A 23,628-nucleotide genomic window follows, 5' to 3' on the forward strand; every position below is an offset into this window, starting at 1 on the left:
AAAAGTCAACTTTCTCATATCTTCCTGAAACGAGACAGTTTTACAACTTGGAGCAAGGTACTTATATATTTGAAGTTAGGGTCCTAGCCCCCTATAAAGATTGAGAGATAGGGGTATGATCATCCTTTACATATTACATCTTAAAGAGATGCCTCCCAGATTCTTGAGACAGACAGTCCTGGGTTTTAGAAGGAGCAAAAACAAAACAAGCAAAAAACTTAAAAATGTTTACTTTTAAAGGAGAAAAGAAACAGTTTGCAATTACAAGATTTCTAATTAAACGCTCTAAGAAAGAATTGTGGGACTTCTGCAGTTAAACTACCTGCAGTAGGAGGGAGGTCAGGGTGCTGAGGACAGAATAAAGCCTGTCTAAATTTAGTCAAGCTCAGGGAAATAGCAAGACAGTCTTTGTTACTAAAAAGGGAATATTGTATTGAAAATACCTGTATAAAATTATACTCATACATATGCACACACACTTTCATAATAAATTTCAAATGTTTATTAACTTAATTAAAATTACATAGAAGATTTTAGTATTTGTTATGTTTCTTAAAATATGTGCACATAAACATGTATTCATTTCGATAACATAAAATTACCTGAACAAATTTTCTATAATATATGCCTGAAATATATGTAAGGCCATTATATATGTGTGTGTGTTTATATACATATACACTATATATTGTACTTATATATATACACTATATATATATATACACACACTATATATACACAATATATATGTGTGTATATATACACAAACTATATAGTTATATATTATACATATCAATATATATATACCTATATATATACACACTATATATATTGTGTATATATGTATACTATATATATAAAACACACTATATATAGTTATATATATAGTTTTATATATATACCCTATATATATAACTATATATATAATAAATAAATAATAAATATATATAAAATGCTGATATTTTTATAATATTGGTATATATATACACAATATATATACACAATATATATACACTATATATAGTTATATATATAATAGTTATATATATAATTGTATATATATACTGTATATATATATACACACAATATATAACTATATATATAACAATATATATAGTTATATATAGTGTGTATATATATTGTGTATATATATATACCAATATCATTATGAAAAATATCAGCATTTTAGAATATAAATTATAGCTTTATTTTTAAAGAATGAGCAAATGCAGTGCTACGTTCTATGGAAACAAAAAGTTAATAATTCTGTGAAAATAGGTAACCCTTGGTAAGGTTGCCAGATGTTTGTTATACAACCTAGACACATTTTGAAATGTTTTATAATCTACTTAATAAATATTAGTGTTAAGAATGATTAAAGAGCATTAAAATGCAAATAGGTTCTCATTTTAAGTGTAACATGACTAATTTGTAAATTTTATTTCTTTGGAATTTAAGTAAGGTAATGTATTTAACTATGACAAATGTAATAAATATGTTAATTACATCTATATACTTTCATGAGTAACATAGCCAATGCAATCTAATAACTTCCTCCCCACCTTCACAAGTTAAAGTACATTGCCTTGGTTTCTTGTCTTCCTTCTCCATATCAACATCTCAAAGATGAAGAGGTATAGTAAGGATGATGTCATTTTGGTGAATATAAATGTAGCCTCTATACTTACCTGGCAGGGGAGATACCATGATCCCAAAGGTGGTTTTCCCTGGGCGAGGCTTATCCATTGCACTCCGGATGTGCTGACACCTGAGATTTCCGCAAATGCGGGAAACTCAACTGCATAATTTGTGGTAGTGGGGGACTGCATTCGCACTTTCCCCTGGTTTTATAAAAAAAAAAAGAAAAAAAATGTAGCCTCTATAGGTAACATAGTTAACACTGTGAAATCCCATCCTATATTTATACTCCAAATCAATGTCACTGTACTATATTTAACAAATAAAATAAAAATATTATTTAGTAAAATAAAAGTGTAGCTATACACTCATTTCTAAATTATAGATGTTCACTCCAGTTCTTTCACATTTGAGTATTATTTGGACTCTATTTGTTTAATTATATTTATTATTTTAGCAAAAAATTATAAATTCTTATATAGCCCAATATAAGAAACAGCCTAATGTCTATCAATGTGCTAATGGATAAAGAGTGCCTGGAGTCCCATAATGAAAAATTTCTCAGCAATTGTAATACACACACACACACAATACCACAGCTAAGCCTCAAAAAAACCTCTGCCCAGTGAAAGAAACCATACATCAAGGAGTAAATGCTGTCTCAAACTATTTATATCAAATTCTAAAAAAAAAGGCGAACTAATAAATCTATGATCTCAAAAAGGCAAAACCAATCTATCTATAGTAACAAAAAATAGATGAATAGATGCCTCGGTCATGCAATTGAGGTAACCCTTGGCTGGAAAGAGCATGAGGAAACTTTTTGGAGTGAAGGAAGTTGTCTATATATTGAAGACTATGGCAATTATTTCAGTGAGAAATTTCTAAAAGCAGTTTTTCACTTAAAATGCATGCAGTTTATTGTATATCTACTGGATTTCAAAAGAATTAAGAACATAGAATATGAATTACTTAACTTTAAAGATTCTATTTAGCACATCATTTTCTTAAAATTTAAAATCATTATTATAATAAATATATATTCTCTTACTTTGAAATTTTAGACAAATAAAATACAAACTGACAAAACTCTTACTGTTACAGATTATTAATATCTTTAATAACACCAACAGCTGTTATAGAGAAAAAAGAAAAACCAGAGCAAACTACAATGGATTTAGGGAAAAGATTCTATGTCTTGATATTTAAAGTAATAAAAGTAAAGGTTAGAAAATATCAAAGTATTATGCATTGAATAATAACAATAATAAAACCCTTCATGTCTTGCTCATATAATTTTGTTACTGTAGTCATTAATTCCTTTATATTTTATGAAGAGACATAAAAGTCTTCAATAAAGATATGTTTCTTTTCAATTGGGCATAAAATAAACCTTGCTCTGATAAATTGTTTGCATTTAGTTTTGAAAGATGGTTAATTTTCTTTAAAGAACATTAAATATATATATATATTCATATAGATTTATATGTTAAACATGTCTCTCAATATTTTAGAGATATATATTTAGGTATATGTAAATATGAAGTGCATATATGTGTGTGTGTGTGTGTGTGTGTGTGTGTGTGTGTATATATGTCCCCTCATATCTTTCTATCCAGCTCTATTACATGGAATTTGGAATTCAGAATTGCACTCTGGGATTTATCAATTAATTTATAGCAGAGTAACAACATTTGAATGAGTATCGGCTACTTGGGCAAAAGTGCAGAAGCTTAAGTTTAAAGATGCATAAAAGGAGCTGTGGATCATTTCATCAGAACCACCACAGGCCCTAAGCATCACTTTAGGGTACAGATATGACAAAGAGGAAGGTAAAAATTGGAGAGAAATAGTGGTAAAAAATGAAATAGCTCAACAAAATATTACAAAATATTTTTACCACCTCTTTATCACTCATCTCTGCAGAATAAATAATGGTCAAATATTCACTCTTAACCTCATACATGTTTATCTCTTGTGCTTGCAAACTGTATAAACTCTCATCTGGTTCCAGGACATTTAGTTGGGTTAAGTGCATGAGACTAAAACCTTTGCATTCTGACACTGGAGACCTTCTGGGATGATGACCGGGTCCCTGCCAAACTTGCAGCATGAGTGTGTGTTACACGATAAGAGCCACTCGCCTTCACACAGATGAGTCAACTTCTTTCTGCTTCAGTTTTAAAATATGAAAGGGAAAATAGAGATGATTAAATATATGAAGTAAGTCTAGGTTACTAAATTAAAAGACTAGAGGAACAAAAGCAGGTAAATAATAGATACACAGATGATAGATAGATCAACAGATAGATGGATCAAAATCAACTCTGATTTTTTTAATACAGCAGTTTAGGATATATAACATTTTTAAAAGAATTATTAAGCAATCTCAAATAGAGACACTATACTATTGATAGATCAATAGCAAAATCCTCGGAAAAAAATGATCAGACATTTCTTAAAGTGCACAAGAAAATTACACACTATAAGAAATTAAAATACAATAAGTTATAAGAAATTATTCAAAATATAAGATAAAAATCCAAGACTGTGAATGAGGTGATTAAGTTATTGCCCGTTTTACTTTGGAACACAGTCTACTTAACTGTAGAAGCTATATCACTGAAAACCATTATTTAAACAGCGCCATAAACTTAGAATTGGGTGACAACTTCTTACAGCCTTCAAAGAGGCTTTACAGAGAATTAAACAGCTTAAAGTGAACCTTTCAAGAAAGGGAGTAAAACATTATAGCGTGTGATCATGCAATATAATTCCCCAATAGTTGAGAAGAAAACAAAGTAACTAGAAGGAAGAACTAACAGAGGAGCACATTTAAATACACAGTAGCACTATTTCAGATCAATGACAATATGTAAATAATCTTAAATATTTTTACAGGATAAATTGTTTTGACAAAATCAGAAAAGGACAATTTAAGTAACAACACTTCCAAAAATATCAAGTCAATAATAAACACTATTCTATTATCTTCAGCTTGTTTCATCATTAATTGGGTAGCAGAAAATAACGCAGCAATTGCTACCATATTCCATAGAAGACAGCCAAAATTCACTCAGTAAGAATGCAGACCCTTTATCATTGCATCATTATTCACTAAAGCCAATATATGGAAACAATCTGTATGTTCATCAGCAAACAAATCACTAAAGAAAATGTTTTTTAAATATAATGAAATAATAATGGCCAGGCACGGTAGTTCACATCTGTAATCCTAACACTTTAGGAGGCCAAGGTGGGTGGATCACTTGAGCTCAGATACGAACCTGGGTAACATGGCAAAACCCTGTCTCTACATAAAATGTAAAAATTAGCCAAGCATGGTGGTGTGCACCTATAGTCCCAGTTAACTGAGAGGCTGAGGCAAGGCAGGAGGATCACTCGAACCCAGGAGGCAAAGGTTGCAGAGAGTTGAGATTGCACCACTGCATTCCAGCCTGTGAAACAGAACAAGACCCTGTCTCAAAAGAAAAGTAAAAGAAAGAATTATTACTTAGCTTTAAAAAAGGAGATTCTGCCATTTCCTACAATGTGGGTGGGTATAAAGGGCATTATCCTAATAGTAATAAGACAGGCACAGAAATAAAACTATTGCATAATCCCAATAATATGCAGAATAAGGCGGGGGGAGCTCAAATATACAAAGACAGAACATAAAATGATAGTTACCATGAGTGGCAGGAAAGGTTTTGGAGGAGAAATGGGGAGCTGTAGGTCATAGGACACGCAATAGTAGATACGCAGGATAAACGGCTTTAGAGATGTAAAGTACAACACGAAAACTGAAGTAAATAAAATTGTATTGTTTCATGGATTTTTGTTAAAAAGTAGATCTAACTGCTCTTGACCCAAAAAAGTAAGTATGTGAGATAATAGATGTCTTTTGAATCATTAAAAAATTGTTTTGGGACGTTATGATCAATGTAATTGTAGTATGTATGCAAATTCTAACATGAAGAAGGATATGGACATAAAAATATGGCATTATGCACCATTTAATCCAAACACATGAATAATTGCATAAATGTTAATTGAGTAAAGACTCCAGTTTAAAATTAGAGATTCCCAGAAAGAATAAAAGAGTCTACACATAGTGATATTGGGTCTTTAAGAGAAACACATGGCTCAGACATGCTAGAAGTAAAAGATTGGAAGAAGATAAATCATTCAATCAGGAAGAGTAAGCAGTCAAGAATGGCTGTAATAATATCAGGGAAAATACGTGTCATAACTAATACTATTACTAGATATAGAAAGGGACATCTCATAATAAAATAGGACATTCACTGAGTAGATATAACAATAATAAATGTGTCTGCACATAACAGAACTTAAAAATACATAAAGAAGAATGAATAGAATTAAAAGAAAAAATAAACAATAAGCAGACAAGATTTTAAAATCCTTTGCTAGGAATAAATAAAAAAACTAGAAAAAATAATTGGAAAGAACAAAGAGACCTAAGTGCATTATTAACTATCATTACTAAATTATATCTATGGAATTCCTCACCAAAAACTGTCAGATTGTGCATTATTTTTAATGTACACTGTATATATTTTGGACTAAGGTAATATGAATTTTCATATTTTTAATAAATTATTAAAATATTAAAATTATACAGAATATATTCTGTAACTATAATAAATTGAAATTAAATTTGGAAATTGAACAGCATACTTCAAAATAATTCATGAATTAAAGAACTCCCAAAAAGTTAGAAAATAATTTGAAGCACATTAAATAAGAATGCAATACTGCATATCACGATTAAGAGAGACAATTAATGCAGTGTTTTGAAGAAAGTTGATAGTCTTAAATCTTTATTGCAGAAAAGAAGAAAGATCTAATATTTCAGAAAGTAGGAATGAGAAATGAGTTCTTAAGAAATTAAGAAAGATATTAAATTCTTACAGTAGGAAGGGAGAAAGATTTAAAATTCAGGAAGTAGAAATGAGAAATGAGTTCCTAATTTAAGATGTTAAGAAAGAAAAGATAAAGTTAAAACCAAAATATTAGAAAGCAGGTTATAATACAGGTAAAAGCAGAAATCTTTGAAAAAGAGAATGAACATGGAAGGAAATCAATGACTTTAAAAGCTGATTTCTTGAAAAGATAAATAAAATAAATAAGCTTCTAACTAGACTGATAAGGATAAAAGAGAAGACACTCATTGGCAATAAGATGGCAAAGTTATTAACAGTTTTTTTCTTTTTTTTTAATTGTATTTTATGTTCTGGGGTACACGTGCAGATCTTGCAGGATTGTTGCATAGGTACACACATGCCATGGTGGTTTGCTGTCTCCATCTGCCTGTCGCCTACATCAGGCATTTCTCCCAGTGTTATCTAGAGGAGGAACAGTTTTTTTTCCATTTTTTAAAAGTGTGAGACAGGTTCTTACTCTGTTGTGCAAGCCGGAGTGCAGTGGTGTGATCATAATCCACTATAGCCTCGAATCCCTGGGCTCAGGGGATCCTTCTGCCTCAGCCTCCACAGTAACTGAGTTTAGACAGGACCCATCACACCTGATCTGATAGCTTACAATTTAAAGAATGTTTCCACAAGGAACAATGAAGGCCATTACAGTTTAGTATTAAAGTTCCACATTTTTTGTCCTTTTTTTAAGACAGAGTCTCACTCTGTCACTCAGGCTGGAGTGCAGCAGTGTGATCTCAGCTCACTGCAGCCTCCACCTCCCAGGTTCAAGTGATTCTCCTGTCTCAGCCTCCCAAGTAGCGGGAACTACAAACACACGCCACCACATCAGGTTAATTTTTCATATTTTTAGTGGAGATGGGATTTCACCATATTGGCCAAGTTGGTCTCAAACTCCTGACCTCGTGATCTGCCTGCCTTGACCTCCCAAAGTTCTGGGATTACAGGTGTGAGCCACCACTCCTGGCCTCAAATCCAACAATTTTTTAAGGAAGAAATAATACTAACATTACTCACATGCTTTCAGGAATTACAGAAGAAAGAGTACTTGTCAACTTATTTTCTGAATTTCATGCAATTCTCTTTCCAAAGCTGACAGTGTTCCCCCATGAAAACTGCAGCTTTAGACTTAATATTAAAAAAATACAATTCTGTATTTTTTAAATAGTATATTCTGTAATTCTTCTTAAATAATTAATTACTTCTTTATACAGATATAAGGATACAACAAGGAATATGATAGCAACTATTAGTTGATTGTTTACTATATCATTAATTTTTAATTGCTTGTTTATAACAACCTTTCTATATTTATATTGTCTAAAATTTTGAATGTAGTTACTTTCTAGTAACCATATTTGAAATTTCATAATATTCCATGTTTAAGCACCTACTAGACAATTTTTATTACAATGATTTTTATTTCAAGTGATTTCTAATCAATGTCTGCTTGATTCTCAATTTCTACTATTTCTTTGACCTCAAATACTGACCTCAGTGGAATACAACTTCTTTAATTCCCTAGCATTATTTTACTGTCTTTGTTACAAGTTCAAGAGTGTTCGCTTAGCCATGGAAGCTCAGTTCATCCTTGCTAGTGGGTCACATTCTACGTGGTTTCCAGAATGGGGCTCAGCTTTGTTTTCACATCTTTTCCAAACAAACCAGAGACTTGGTCCTAACCTTTAGTCATTGCATGCTACTGTCCGCTACTTGTTGTTTTCAATTCTTGCTGCATGTCTGAAAACATCATCAAAAACTTTTATGAACTACAGGGCTTCGGCAAAAATTTTTCTTCATTATTACATATTGGCCTCTCTTGTCCAGAGCATTCTTGATGTTTTGGTCTGGGAACTTCAGCTTTAACTTCAAAAGGGGTATAGATCTAGTTACATATTCTTGGGATCTTCCCATTTCACTATAATTGAACCCTTTAAAATTGAAGTCTTGAAGTACAACTTCAATAATGATGTGAAGAGTTATTCTGAAAATTTGACAAAATGAAAGGTGGTTGGTTATAAGTGATAACCATGGTAGATTTGAGAGAACAGTTAGGGACGCTCAAAAATAGCTATCCTAGAGTGATTATAATCATCTTGGACTTGCTTCCTTCATATAATATTCAAATTTTATTTCTTTCATTTTGACTTACGTATTCTTATTTCCATGAGGTCAGTGATTCATTTTTCACCACTATCCAGGTCTCTATTTGCATAGGAAATTTATTGATTACACTTTAGTCCCTGGGGTTTACAAATGCAATGTGGAGTCTTAAAATTAAATATGCTTTTTTATTATGTACAAATCCATATTTCCAGTTTTAATATTTTAATATAGCAATTTTTAAAATTTTAATATAACCAATTAAACAAAGAAAGTTATCTATACTAAAAATAATAAGATTAAGGACTTAAAGCTCCAGCTATTTATTACCATGTTTTACAGCTCTCAACCACATCAGCAACTGCTTTTAAATTATTTCCTTGAACCCTACTATCTCTTCAAATTCAACACACACAAAACTCATGTTTCATATTTACTATATTTCCATTTCACGATATGAACACTTTCTAAACATTTCTAATTCTCTGTGTAACAATGACATATTCTGGTAAGAATATTTGTAAAACTATCTTTTGTTTTGTTAGGCAATAAGTTTTATATATATATATTTTTTAAGAGATGAAATAAATATTAAAATTGATGAACAAAAAACAGATTTAAAGAGTAAAGCATGTATCTGTCATTTGTTTTTTCCTTTAATCATCATTCAAGAATATATTTGAAGTGCCTGTGCAGTCCTAGATATTGTCCTAGGCGTGAGAATACAGCAATAATCAGAATAGATAATTACTTGGCCTAGTATGGACAGAGATAGTCAATATACAAAAATGTAAATGTATAACATGTCAGCAGCCTGCAATAAAGACCCTGGATTAACCCTTAGTGTAACAAAATGACAACTGTTTATTTCAGTAAAGGAGCATTCATTTAAGTCATAAAGATTTAATCTTAGCTTTTGGCCTAAGAAAAAATAAGAAAATGGAACAATTTAAATCTAGCACTTTTAGAATTATGTAACTTAAATATCAATAACAAGATAAAATAGTCTAGATTGAGGCTACAATAGTATCTGTCAGTTCCTTGCTTTTACTACAAGATGAGATTTTGAAAAGTGCACAGATGTACACTCTACAGGACTGTCTATTGGAACATTGCCAAAATTGCAGGAAAATAGCAAATGAAAATTTTAGTCATTGATTGTATTTTTACTCTGTGACTTCACAGTGTCTGAACAATTCAAATCAACATTTAAATGTCTTTTACAAAGGGCTGTGAAATCTGAGTATTATTTTGTTTTCATTTATTTTGTTATAAGAAAAGCTGAACAAAGGAAAACAAAAATCAGATAATTCCATATCTACCTTGCCAAGAATATATGTGGTCATATGACTGTATGATAAATATAGATGTTTTATAAAAGTACACTGCTCGTGCAACCTTTTACATTAGTTAGCAGAGACGGTTAGCTTTTGCCATTTTTTCTTAAATTTCTCCATTTTAGAACATATCTTTAATGCATTTTTGCATAAATAGTAATTGAGTATATACTTTTTTTTTTCAAAAAATAAGTATTGTCTTTCAAACTAAAACAAATCTTTCATCTTCTTAAAGAAAAATAATATGAAAAATATAAATAGACAGATTGTATTTTTTTATGTTCCTTATGAAACATAAAGGCAAGGATAAACAAAACAAAACAAAAGTCTTTGAGTCCAGGCTCACCCAAGGTGCTATGGACCTGGATGTGTGAAACAAAGTTGATAAGAGACAACTTGCCCTCGAGGGTGTTGGTACTAGGTGGTGGGCCTTTGGGAGGTGATTAGGTCATTAGAGCTCTCCTACCTCATGGATGTGCAAATATTTTTCCCTTCTGCCATGTGAGGATGCAACAGAAGGTGGCCATCTTTGAAGCAGAGAAAGCCTCCTTTGCCCCTTTGCCAGACACTGAATTTGCCAGCACCTTGATCTTGGACTTCCCAGCCTCCAGAACACGAAAAATAATTTGTCGTTCTTTCTTTTTATTATTATTATTATACTTAAGTTCTGGGATACATGTGCAGAACGTGCGGGTTTGTTACATAGGCATACACCTGCCATGGTGGTTTGCTGCACTCATCAACCCATCATCTACGTTAGGTATTTCTCCTAATGCTATCCCTCCCCTAGGCCTCCACCCCATAACAGGCCCTGGTGTGTGATGTTCCTCTCCCTGTATCCATGTTTTCTCATTGTTCAACTCCCACTTATGAGTGAGAACATGAGGTGTTTGGTTTTCTGTTCCTGTGTTAGTTTGCTGAGAATTCTGCTTTCCAGCTTCAACCATGTCCCAGCAAAGGACATATTAACAATGTATTAACCAGTCTGAGGTATTTTGTTATAGAGCCAAATGGACTAAGACTCAAGGTAAACGTGTTATAAACATGCCTTTACCTCCTTTATTACATCTAGTAACTGGTTGAATAACTTATCTCTAGTCTATCAATCTAATCTTTAGCTCTTACGTGGAAATAAGATATCGTAAAGTATTTACTATTTCAAATGAAGAGGCATATTTGCATTTTAAGAAATGTCATATTTATTATTTTATAAGTTTGAAAGTCAAATATCCTGAAATTCATTTGTGTTATTCTGTAATTATTTGTATTATTTTAGTTCTAACTCTGTAACTACTTTGTTAGCTCAGAATCATAAAGTTTACAAATTAGAATAAACCTGTGTTCGTACATTGCTTGATGAATTCAGAAGTCTTTTAAAAATGTACACTCTTATTATGTATAACTATGCTTATTGCATTTGAGCTTTTTTGAACTCTTGAATGAAAGCTTCCATCAAAATAGATCATATTTATCCAAAATGCAGAGATTTGACTTTAAAATAATATTTATAGCAAAGAGGAGTCCCTAGATGAATTGAGAGAGAGATATGATAAGGTATAAATGACAGGAAAGCATGAATATTTTTATGGCATAATTTTCAAAAGACAGGAAAGTCAAAGAAATGATTAGAATACTGAAAATGGAGTGACAAGATTTTTCTAAATGACAGTAAACAGGCAAGTCAAAAAATAAGCCAGAATATTCTCTTTCGGAATGGAGTCGAAAAATTGTATTTTATGAGGAGTGGTATATTAAAAACATAAGAGAATAGACAAAGTGGTGACAAATGATATTTATATGATTATTTAAAAATAATATTGCATGATATAAGAACAAATTCTGAGGTTTTTAAAATAATGCAAATACTATATTTACATTTTTAAAAGTTAAAGGCAAAGAGAAGTAACTTTTAAGACAACTAGTTTTCATCGAATAGGTAATTTTTTTAAACATATAACGAAAAACTTCTATGTATGGACAAATACATATATTTACATATATTTTCTTATTTTAGTGAGATTCATGTAACATATAATTAGCCATTGTAAAGTGTACAATTCTGTGCCATTCAATTCAGTCACAATAGTTTGCAACTACCACCTTTCTCTAGTTTAAAAACATTTTCAACCCAGAAAAATCATTCTGTACTATGAAGTAATTACTCCAAATTCCAACCTCCCTCATTCTATGGCAAATATTAATCTTTTTTTCTTTTCTATGGATTTGCTTATTATGAGTATACCATATGAATTAAATCATATGATACTTACTTTTTACCCCTTAGCTTCAGAAGAAACAAATGGTCATTTAAACCAAAGTGGGGTCAGAAAATTTAAGGAAAATATTGAGTAAGGCTCCAGGCAATAATAACCAGAGTAAATTTTTGGTGCAGTCAATTTCATTGTGTAATTAACTCATTTTTATTTTAGAATGATCAGTGTGATTTCCTAACAATCAGTAAATTTGTCACAAACTGAATTTAAATAAACTATGTAGGAATCATAAAGCGTGAAAGCGTATGACAACAGACCAGGGCCAGTTTGGCAATTTCTCAACATGTTTATGCAGAATTTTGGAATAATATATTGAAAGTGCCTGTTAAACTATTTTAAAATTATAATAATACAAGAAATTAAGGTTGTTTGGGGTTAACTGATGTTATTTTGCACATCAACATCAATTTTCCTCTCACAGAACCACAGAAGGAGTATCTGTTGTGAACAAATCTTAAGACACAAATATTTCTGTACAAATTATCAAATGCAAAACCAAAAAAAATTCCTATCTTATTTTAAACTGAGACCAGCTCTGAGCATTTACTTGTGAAATAAGAACAAACAACCTTAGAGTTCTGATCACAAATCCCTGAAATTACAGTGGTTTCTCTTTGTTCTTTCTATGAGGTTTCTAGTATTTCAATGCACAGCTGGCTTGCAAATAATTTTCCAAGCTGCCACTCTGTATTGAGTTTTTAAAGGGACAACAAGACTTTCTTATCATGTTGAGCATTAAATCTCAGAGTTACATTAGTATTACCACATAAAAATGGATGTAGAATTTAAAAGTTGGTTTCATACACTGATTAATTATAATAGCATTCCTGTCAAATCTGAACCTCATGAAAATATAGGTATACTAAAATGCCCTTTTGTATATCTATAAAAAAATAAAAGATATAAAATGTCCTTTGTGTATCCATAAAACAAAAGCTAAATGAATGAATGCATAAATGGGTGAATGTGTCAAGTAGGAATCTCAGAGGCCACCTTAAGTTTTCCAGTTTAGAAGATACAAAGCTATTATTATTGCTGCGGCTACATGCCCACATACATGACAATATCTTTTTAAAGAAAATATATTTTTTCTAAAACAATGGACTTGTTTGACTAGCAAGCTCTTATTTTTCAACATATTTAAATTTGCATTTAATCTTTAATAAATTTTTTCATTCTCTTCAATGGATAATGAATATCCCATCCTTTGGGCTTCATTTTATCCATCCAAACTGTCTCCACTCACAGATCTGTTAATACTATATTCTATTTATGATTGAAATCTGTGTCTTTGAATATAATCCTCCCGTGCTCTTGACTACACAAAGAGAGGCACAGGCATGATATTTGCTGCTTTCACCCCAGGGATTTGCCCAGCAAGTGGCACATATTGGCACTCTTTATGTGTCTGTCATATTGATCACAATATGTGATGAATGAATAGATGGGTATAGTAGAGACAATGTTATGTTGTAAAGTTCTGCATGCTTGATAAGAGTTTCTAGCATTAAAAAAATTTCTAGCGTTTTACAAGAACTTTCATCTTTTTTATGTCACTGACACATCTTTGTGTCATTATTCTGAATTCCTAGAAAAGTTTACTGGTGATCTTCCTTCTATTATCCTTTTGAGAAAACTGAGGGGATTTTCTGGTCATGTCTCCAATGGCCAAACACTTTCAGATGTGAAGTCTTTGGGGTATGCTGTATCACCTATCCAGACCCCCATCACTGGGCTGTGCACCTATCCCCTAGATGTTGTGCAGGTTGGCTACTAAAGCATATGGATATTCCTTTTCTAAAGACTCACTATGGGGTTGGGATAACCTACCCTGAGTAGTTATCTACCCTAGTCCTCATTTAAGCGTTCAATACTCAATGACTGACTGACAGGAGTTAAAGTACCTACTTTGTCTCAGAGTGTGAAGACCCTGTGCTGACACCTCCTTGTGGGACCAGAGTGATATTACCCTCCAGACAAGACAAATCTTTACTTGGCTTTGTTACCCTGTACTGCTCTGTCATGTCTTTTAGCCCAGACATCTTTCCCTTACTAGATCACTTGCACAATACTCCCCAAGACACTACTCCTAAGGAATCTGATGTGAGACGATTGAAATCTCAAATAGTTCTAGGATCAAACTCAAACAATGAGATTGCTCTGGAAGTGGGTCATTCTCCAGCTAGATTGTCATCGGTAGTGGGTAGAATATGGCTAGTCTTATGATTTGTAGAAGTACAGTTTTCATCTGTGGTGACCTGGAATGGCATAGAAGTATAAAGAGATACTCTTTAAAAGGACTTGTGCATTATCTCTTGTGTTGGATGAGTGTAGAAGGAAGAGCAACTGTAAGGATTGTGGAATTGTGTCCCTTTTAATGACTTTTGATAAGTGACACTGATGCATTTAAGAGATAAAATGTCAGACTCAGATGAGTAAGTCAGCAAATTAAAGCAAAGTGTAAGTGCCACAACTCTTCTGGGGCAGCATTTAAGGACACTCATTTCCTGCAGCTGGAGAGTCAACTGAACTGAAAGCTACATATATAATGTAATTGTTAAGAACGGCAGAATTTCCAAAAGGGTTGAAATCACAGGCTAAGAAATGTTCTTATGTCAGAGTCAGGGCCATTATAGGGGAATAGTGGGAGGCTAACATTCGTGATGGAGGCATGTATAGAAATTTTTAAAAGGAAATTAAATCCCCAGAATCTCTTGGATTCTCCAAGCCTGTTGGACTGGCTCTTTCCTTTTTGCTGAAAGATAGAGAAATTTTTTTTTTCTTTTTTAATTTGAAGATCATAAGGATAACTCAAATAAAGCTGGTGGCTTATAACAATGAGAATCTTCCTTAGGATCTGCTCCCATATCCTCTCCTAGTCGTCAGATCTGGAATGGTGGGGTTGGGGAGCCAAATCTCAGCATCACTTGCCTGGGAATGCTAACGTGAGAAGATCCTCAGGCAATGTATCCGCAGGACCCAGCTCAAATATTTCAGGAATGTTTGCCTTGGGGAGATCCTAAAGGCTTGAGTTGTTATAAAATTGCTTTTGCTTTGGAGCACTGTCTTGTAACACAAGATTTAGCTCCTTAGCAAGGGTCCAGGGAGATGAGTGTTTGGAATCTTAGCAATAGCAAAGGTTCACATTGCATGAAAGCCAGCACTGTGGTGGCTGACTGCCATGAGAAGGGAAAAAGCTCAAAGAAGTGGGCATGCTAGCATTTAACTATTAATATTCAATTTTTGTGAGTATATCAAAATGCAAATTAAAATGGCAATGGCTTTAATAAACGAACTGCTTCTAAATAGATGGAGATTTGTGAATATACCTATTAAATTGTAGTACTTATTCAACATAATTAATTAACTTTTATACTATTGTATTGTTTGTTAATAAAATGACCATGAAAACATTGTTTTGCCCCTGGAAATCAGAGCTATAACTAGCTAAATATAAATAATGTCACTAGATAGCTATGTTTATGAATAATCGGTTGAAGTGTCCGTTTTTTAGTGATCACCCATTATTACTTGTTACCTTAAGTACAAAGGACTGTTGTCTTTTTATTTAAAGTTTTACCAGAAATGTTATCTATTTCTCCTTACATAATTATTATTCATGAATTAGAAACCTTCTAATTTCTAATTGAAATAAGTATTAAAGAATTAGAAAACAGAAGTGTTTGCTTTTTGTTTGGTTTTCCTTATCATCAATTTTGCAAATTAGTCAGTGTGAGGTTAAAAGAATAAGATTAGGTAATGGAGAATGAAAGGCAAATAGAACTAACTTTATTTGACCCTTCTTATGACAAATACCTTCAGATTTGCATTTTTAAAATTTTATTACATATGTATTAATATATTACACATATACATACATATATAGATGCACACGTTAGTAGCAAAATCAATATTCAGCCATTTTCTTCCAGTTAATATCTAACAGGTAAGTTAGAATGACCATGTTTCAGTGAAAATGTGTGCAAGCCTAATGCTACCCTTTATATTATATATATAAATACATAAAACCGTTGATTTTTATATAAAACAGTTTATTTTTGCCAAGAAATATGTATTGCAATCAGATGACATTTCCTGAAAGGAAAATCTAATTGATCTCAACAGTATTTATCATAAAGTATATTTATCATTCAAAAAGTTTTGACTGGGCAAGGTTGCTCATACCTGTAACCCCAGCACTTTGGGAGGGTGAGGCGGGTGGATCACCTGAGGTCAGGAGTTCCAGACTAGCCTGGAGAGCATGGTGGAACACTGCCTCTATTAAAAATACAAAAAAAAAAAAAAAATAGCTGGTGTGGTGGTGGGCACCTGTAATCTCAGCTACTTGGGAGGCTGAGGCAGAGAATTGCTTGAACCTGCGAGGCAGAGGTTGCAGTGAGCTGAGATCACACCATTGTACTCCAGTCTGGGCAACAGAGTGAGACTCTGTCTCAAAAAAATTTTTTTCTAATAATTTCAGAAACTATTTTCTGAACTAGAATAATACAGGCTAAGGTTGTAAGTAATTGTTTTAGTTCTGCTTTTATTTTTCTTGTATGCTCAATTAGCTTATCTGAAAAAAATCGGTGTTCTTCAGTGAAATTTTAATGAGACAAATGTTGACGGTCTTTTCCAAAGAGACCAATAATTTCCATGGGATAGTGTTTGAAAATCTAACCTCTTTAAGATTGAGGACAAATATTTGCAAATACAGGATTAAAAAAAAGATTGTGATAGTGAAATCTCTTCAAAGACCTTTAGTAATGCTGAGTTAGTAGTAAAAATCTTTGAGAAGCACAGTTTTCTAGCATATTCAATGCACTCACAGTCTGAGAGGCCAGCAGATGACTAGTAATCACCTATATAATGACATTAAACTGTTATTTTGATTTCATGATTATTTTTCTTGCCACTCATGTCACACAGCAGGCTGTTTTAATATTTAAACTGAATACCTTTCCGTTGTGTCCACCTGGATCAGAGATTGACAAACCATAACATGTGGGCCAGATCAAACCCACCACCTGTTTTCGTAGATGGTTGCTTTGGAAAATAACCACACTCATTCATTTATCACTGCCTATGGCCGCTTTCATGCTGCAATGACAGAGCTGAGTAGTTTCATCAGAAGCCATATGTCCTGCAAAGCCCAAAATATGTATTACTTTTTCTATCACAGAGGAAGTTTCTTAACCCATGTATTATAGTTAATAAACATAATGTTGAAGTTAAATAATAAACATATAACTAAAATTAAAGATCTTACCTTTCAATGCTTCTCGCAGTTCCATGAAAAGCAGCAAAAACTTTACACTGGCTTATTGACTTATTTTAAAGTATTTTGTTATTTTAAAAGTGAGAAAATTTTTAAAAAATGGATTATGACTTTTTTCCCTGTGGGTTAATAAATTGGTTGTAATATTTTTACTGTTTTTTACTCAAATTATAAGGCAGTCCACTAAACATTTAGTATAAGACAAAAATAATCATTAGTCTTATAAAAATATATAGAAGTCATCCTATTCATCTCACTGAAAGTTTATGAGAAAGATTAAATATCACAGTTAAGTAATGACTAATATTGAAATAACTAATTTGACAAACATTACCTTGTTGACAGCCTGCTTTTTATGCAGGAATTAATTCGTTTGGGAAGTTTAAAGTGGACATGGGAAGACCTGGACAGAAAAATAGTTAACACTTATGAAGACAGAGTTTTCAGTGTGTATTTAACATTATGTTGTGCTATTTATAGTAATACTTGTTACTTAATGCTATAAACTTGCAAAACAAAATATCTTCTCTCATTTCTACAAGCAATACTGAGTTAGAAAAATAAAAAGAGAAATATATTTTTTCACCCTATTCTCTATCTAATTTGCATGATTTTCATCTATACAGTAAATTCATTTAGTTCTTTAGTTAATATATGTGCTAAAGAATAATTTTCTTATGCATAATTTGAAATGACATCCAGAATCAAACAATTTAATTCATTATTATTAATGAAAGCTCCTCATGCCCAAAGATGAGTTATTTTAGCCACATCATTTAAAATTGCTGTGTTTCTACTGAGACATAGATTAGCTTTTAAAATATATTGCATAAAAATATCATTTAAAGCATATGAAAATATAATAAGTAGAGAACAATGCCTATATCATAAACTCTGAGAAATAAGAAGGAGCTCAGAGGCCAGTGGAGGAGAATAATGCCATGCTTCCTTTCCCCTTCAACTCATTTTAATAAACTAATGTTAATAGAGACCTGCTAAAGCCAGGTATAGCATTAAGTGTTAGAGATAAGGTGATTGATCTACCATAGTTCACGGGTATCAAGGAGCTTTCACTGTATTTTAAACATGAGAAATTGCCTTACGTTGTAACATCTGTTATACTATAAAAGGCCTATAATTAATATTAGATTCTTGAATACATGATGGTTGAGGGCTTGATAATGCCACAAAAATTATTGACAGCATTCAATATCCCTTTAATGTAATGTAATTCTAACAATATACCAGGGAGTGTGATAGTCAGTAGAGCTAAAATGGTTAGCAAAATAGATACAAGTTCTTTTTGCATGGAAATTAGAGTTTATTAAAGAAAATAAAATCAACCAAATATCACGTAAAATACCTATAAACAGTGAAAATTGTGTAATCCTGATTTCATTTATACCCTTGCAACAGTTTTAAATTTACAGAAGTTAAATTCCCTAAAATTATTTGAATTCAGGACTATATCTGGGTTTATTCTTTAGTACATAATGAACCATGAAAGCTTTCCTTTCTCCAAGGTTCACATTAAATATATGGAATTAAAGAGATGAAAATTAATCTAACATTTTTACAAAAAGCATTTGTGAATAGAGTAGAATTGATTCAATATTCATCAAGATATGGAAAATGGTTATACGGTTGTATATAATGCTGATTTTTCACGTGCCACTCATTTTTTCTTACCTTCATGCAAACACCTAACACATTATGATTCTTAAAACACACGTTAAATTTTGCACTTCATGACCATCCATAAATCACCTACATGTTTTTTTCTGAAACACAGTCAAAAGATTTGCCTTTTCTGTCTTTTCTTCCTTTTTCCATCATAAAAAAAAAATTGATTTCTGTATTTCCAGTTACAAAAATATTAATTTATTAGCTGGACTGGTAACAACAATCTAAACTCAAAAAGTATTCCTGTAGAGAATTTCCCTCTCAAAAAGGAATTCTAATGTCAGATAACAGAGTTAATAAAGTTTCCAATCCTGTAACGCTGTAGAAGGACTCTTTTCTTTCTGTTAAATATGTAATAAGGACAACTTACTACTTATGAAAGAAATATTTAGTTGTTTTCTGAAGTATGGTTAGATTTCAATCAGATACTGCATACTTATTTAAATTTATTTTGACATATACAACTCTTAAGAAGACTTGATATTTATTATACAAATCATCATTATCAGGAAAGAAAAAACATGTAAGTGTAACTTCTTATCTGAATTGAAGAAGTCCCAGCCCTCTGGTTTTTCTGATGTACTGACCACGCCTAGGGTGTAAGTTTCATTTAAGGTATCAAACAACTTGCCAGAAACAGGATTCTGGGATTTCTACAAGTACCATGCAAACAGAAATACTTCTAACCCAATGGCCATCCAAACTGAATGATTATTCCTCAGGTTGCATCTTCTGGGAGGCCTAATCCTTATGTATGTTTTCCGGAACACTTACAGTCAAGAGAGTTATTAGTACTTAGGTAATATTTATGTGAATCTCTTAAGCCAAAATAAATACTATGCATTATAGTTGCATGTATCATGCTGTTAGCCCACAGAATTTAATATGTACTTAGATAATAACAGTTTAGCTTCTGTTTAACAAACACTGAAATCCGATCATTCTCTGAAAAGCTTACTTCCTATTCCACGCTGATTTTTCACGTGCCACTCACTTTTTCTTACAGCAACTGCTAAAATTTAACTTTGTAGAGACATGACATAGGCATTGGCACTAAGAGCTTAAGTTATAGCAGTGAAAAAGGAAAAAAGGTAGCCAAAAGAATTTCAGTCCCAATTGCACTTGCGTTATACATGGTATAGGGTGGACAGAAAATAATTTTTAAAAGTAAATTTTATTTTAGAAAGAGGTAGTTGTCTTTAAGAAGAATAAAGGACAAGAGAGGATGAGTAAAGTATATAGTACAATTTTGAATTGAGCAGTCGAGAAAAGCTTTTGAGAATAAGATATCTGGCAAATACTTGAAGATGAAAGATTGAATTGTTTCATGAAGATTTTCTGTAGACAAAACGCTTACGCCTCCCTCACATTCATATGTTAAAACCTAATACTCAATGTGGTGGTACTTGGAGATGGGCTTTTGGAGAGGTGATTAGATCATGATGGCAGAGCCTTATAAATGGGTTTTATGGTCGTAGAAAAGAGAGCTTCTGAGAGCTGTCTTGCCCCCTTTTACCTTGTGAGAACTAAACAGGAAGACAGCCATCTATGAATAAACAAGTGGGCTCTTACCAGACACTAAATCTACTGGGACCTTGAAATTCCCGATCTCCAGGACTATGAGACATAAATTTCTGTTTTTTCAAAAGCCACTCAGTGTGTGACATTTTTCTATAAAAGCCTGAGTGTCCTATACGTGGAGGAAAATAAAAGCAAAGATTATAAAGCAGGTAAAATCTGCCTGGTGAGCAAAAGAAACATCAAGACAGCCAGTATGACTGGTGGTAAGTGAGCCAAGTGCACACAGAAGAAATTGATTGGGACAAATTAGATAAGAAATAAGAGCTCAGGGTAAGGACTTTGATTTCTACTCTGACTGCGAAGTGGCCATTAAAGTGTTTTGAGCAGAGAAATAAGATTATGTAACTTACAGTTTACCTGGATCACTTAGCTTTGTTGAGAGTAGAATTTTTATGGGGAAGCAGAAACAATAATTAAAATTCTATTGAAATCTAGGCTAGAGTTGGTAACACCTTGAATCACGATAATAGTTGTGCAGATGGAGAGGAGTTTTCTTATTCTGAATATATTTTGAATTGCAGCCAATATGACTTGTTGATGAGTTTAGATTTAGCATGTAAGAGAAAGAAGGGACTAAAAATGAGTCCAAGTGTTTCCGTATGAACTACTTAAGGGATTTAGGGTCATTCTTAGGATAAATCATGAGGAAAGAAAATAAGCTTCATGTCAGATATATTAAGATAGAAATGGTTGTAAAATACATAAATGTACTCTAAGTGCATTCACAGATATCTTTCCTCTCACTTAATAAAGTATATCATGGCCAGGTGCTATGGTTCACGCCTGTATTCCCAGCACTTTGGGAGGCCGAGGCGGGTGTATCACCTGAGGTCAGGAGTTCGAGACCAACCTGACCAACATGGAGAAACCTCATCTCTACTAAAAATACAAAATATTAGCCAGGCGTGGTGGTGGGCGCCTGTAATACCAGCTACTCAAGAGTCTGAGGAAGGAAAATCGCTTAAACCCAGGAGGTGGAGGTTGCGGTGAGCTGAGATTGCGCCATTACACTCCAACCTAGGCAAGAAGAGCAAAACTCTGTCTCAAAAATAAAATAAAATAAAATAGTATATCACATCAGCAATCCTTCCTTCTACTAAGTCATTGTCTTCAGCATAAAAATATCTATAGACAATCTCAAATGAGTTCACTATCTCCAACCTTTCTCCCCACATTGATTTATAAACTCATTTTAATCCCACTTTTATACCAATTAATTATTTTTTTCTTAAAGACATTTACTTTTACATTGCCAAACCAAATTATTCATTCTAGGCCTTTGTCTTATTTACCCTGTCAGCAGCTATTGACAGATTGATTACTTTCTCTTCTATGAAATGTTTCCCCCATATAATTTTCTTTGTCTTTTCTCCATCCCACTGGAGGATGATCCTCAATTATTATTATTATATCATATTATAATAATATAATGATATTTTATTATTTTGTCAATTTTATTTAACTCTCTTACTCTAAATGTTGGAGTCTTGTTTCCCTTTCTCTCCTATTTCCACATGTTATGTGGTGATGAAGTAGTGAAAGGCAGAATAAAATTAGAATCAATAGAGATTACTTAGAAAAAAACTAGACTGTTCAGGTTGGCATACTACACAGAAAGCACAAGAAAGACCAAACCGTGTGGCTGGAGAATGTAACAACTGAAATTAAAATTATGCAGGTATTTTTATCATTGCTAATTAAAAGCTAGAAATTACATGTAAAAGGGAAGACAAGTTTTTATCAGAATTAGCAAAATATATACTAAAATTAACCAATATTAAGAAAATAACAGTGCTGTTAACAGTGATAGCAATCCAAGATATAAAATCTTATGAAAGATGAAGGAAATTTTCCTTGTGGATAGTGGGTAACAGCAATTGAAAAAATCTGATAGCAGTATACAGTTTTCATTCTAAATTAAAAGTGAGAGTGTTTAGAGACAGGAGAATGAGAATAAATTTCAACTGGTAGTGAGAACCCAGGCAGTAGCTCTCAAATGTAGCTACACAGGGGGATTGAATACGAATGCCTAAGTTCTATCTCTGTGATTCTGATGAAATTACTCTGGGGTGCAGCCTGGGCATTATTGTTTTTGAGGTACCCCAGGTAGTGGTTATGTAAAATCTAGAGTACTTATCTCCCCTAAATTCCAATGGCAATGTGAGAGTGAGAAGGAAAAAATCTCTACCACATAAGACTTACAGGGAAGAAAGCAGCTCCAGAGAAAGACAGGTTTTGTGGAAAGACATCAAAGTTAAGAGAGGTTGCCTGGTTACATTTTTTTTCTGATAACAAATCATGGGTTTCTAAGGACTAAAAGGAAAGATTTTAGAAGTAGGTAAAAGGAGAAGGGACTGTAAAGAGATTATGCTGAGCTGTATAGTAACCAAATTGGAGCAAATAAAGGGAGTTTAACTCTTCTTGGGTGAAGGAAGAAGCTGGTATAAAACATGTAATAAAATTACATTGGTTGGTCTTCAACATGAATAGTGATAAAAGGCTGTAAGTTCTGGGGAAGAATTTTGGATGATCATTCCGGTCTCTTCTTAACAATGATAGACGGAGACAAATTCTACATGTTGTTGTCTTACTCTGAGGCTCACACGTGACCCCTTCTCCAAGGGAAACTGTCTTCCTTCAAAGACCAGACATCTGAGAAAAATAGATTTTTTAAAACCCTGGGGGCAGTAGAACAAGTGCCTTTAATTTAATAAATTTTCAGGAAATTTGTTTAAGAATGTCTGTTCTTTCTGCTACTTTTCTTTTTTTTTTTTTTTTTT

The 23,628-nt window shown here is 32.5% G+C and overlaps 1 non-coding gene across 1 annotated transcript; it reads left to right on the top strand.

Moving 5' to 3' along the window:
- Positions 1–1,680: 1,680 nt before the first annotated feature.
- Positions 1,681–1,844, top strand: LOC119470794. The gene has a single exon (XR_005199758.1). It is a non-coding gene; the product is annotated as a U1 spliceosomal RNA (small nuclear RNA).
- Positions 1,845–23,628: the final 21,784 nt, after the last annotated feature.

This window comes from Cebus imitator, unplaced genomic scaffold (genome assembly GCF_001604975.1).
Source record: "Cebus imitator isolate Cc_AM_T3 unplaced genomic scaffold, Cebus_imitator-1.0 Scaffold40, whole genome shotgun sequence".
NCBI classification, from domain to species: domain Eukaryota; kingdom Metazoa; phylum Chordata; class Mammalia; order Primates; family Cebidae; genus Cebus; species Cebus imitator.